The sequence below is a fragment of the Bos grunniens genome, chromosome 24 (assembly GCF_055505025.1).
Source record: "Bos grunniens cultivar Pamir isolate PY7600 chromosome 24, Bosgru_T2T1.0, whole genome shotgun sequence".
Taxonomy (NCBI): domain Eukaryota; kingdom Metazoa; phylum Chordata; class Mammalia; order Artiodactyla; family Bovidae; genus Bos; species Bos grunniens.
The window spans coordinates 51850983-51852125 of record NC_141188.1 but is presented as its reverse complement, the minus strand read 5'-3'; the positions used below and the strand labels follow the sequence as shown (position 1 = coordinate 51852125).

The 1143-nt window shown below is 44.5% G+C and overlaps 1 long non-coding RNA gene across 1 annotated transcript; it reads right to left on the bottom strand.

The window, feature by feature from the left end:
- Nucleotides 1-383: 383 nt before the first annotated feature.
- Nucleotides 384-898, bottom strand: LOC147346277 (uncharacterized). The gene is made up of 2 exons (XR_015154090.1): nucleotides 760-898; nucleotides 384-601 (listed from the first exon to the last, which is right to left on the bottom strand). It is a non-coding gene; the product is annotated as an uncharacterized LOC147346277 (long non-coding RNA).
- Nucleotides 899-1143: the final 245 nt, after the last annotated feature.

The following is a 1143-nucleotide window of genomic DNA, read 5'->3' as shown; positions in this document are numbered from 1 at the left end:
TTGAGTGTGCTGGCTTTATCAGTACACCTAAAAATATTTAAAGGAATTCAATTAAATTATGAAAGTCTTCTTAAAATCATTTGTGAAAATTTGAAAGATTTATAAATAGAACTTATTTCTAAATTGAACTTAAAAACTTCAAGAAAACCAAGGCTTTGAATTACCTGAGTATTAACTTTAAATACAAAGTAGCTCCTGAATATTCTTTTCAATACAAAAAAGCCACTCCGAAAAGCCAAAAAAAAAAAAAATCCTAATTACATCTTTCCATCCTATGGAAATCATCATTCTTTTCTACACTGTTGATCATCTGAAAGTGAGTTCTTCAAACATGGGATTAAATAGAACATATCCTTGTAATTTGCAACTTAACTTTTATTTCGGTTGGGGTTTTCTGGTTGCAAGCAACAGAAAGCAATTTTGGCAAAGCAAAGGGCATTTACTGGAAGGGTTCTGGGGAGCACAGAGAATCAGTGAAAAGGCTGGGATGCGGTCTCTGAAATGGATCAGCATCAGGTTTGATCAGTTATCTAAGCAGGGTGAGTGGACTCTGCCCCAGGCAGATTAAGTTGCAGGTATCAGACACTGCTCTGGCTTTCATCTGCAAAAAAAAAAAAAAGGATTTAATACTGGGGGCAGCGTGCTTCCAAGATCCATGGACAGGCCAGAGGAGTGGGCTGTAGAACACCATCAGAAGCCTTGCCTGCCAAGGGAGCGCTAATTTCGCCACTGCCAGGACTTGGAGCTGTCCCTCCTCACCTGTAGCCTCACTTCCTTGGCTGCAGAGCTTCCAAGTTCCCTGCAGGTCTCTCCTGGTGCTGGGATGACTGATACTCAAGCCACTTTCTCCCACCTTGCCCTGGAGAGTCATCCTCAGCACCTGGGGCCAGACCAGTGTGACCAGTGTCCTTAGCTCAGGCCCGGCTTTGTTGGGATTGATTCATTGCTGCAGAACAACTCTATTGACACTGCAGGATGTAAAGCAATGACCACATGATGTCACGGAAATGGTGGGCAGGCAATGCAGAAGGGCACAGGCCTCCTTGGCTCTGCGGTGCCTGGGGAGACGTCCATGGCTGGACTCTGGAGGCCAGAAGTCTTCTTGGCTCACCTACCAGGTGTCTCTCTGAAGCATGGGCGTGG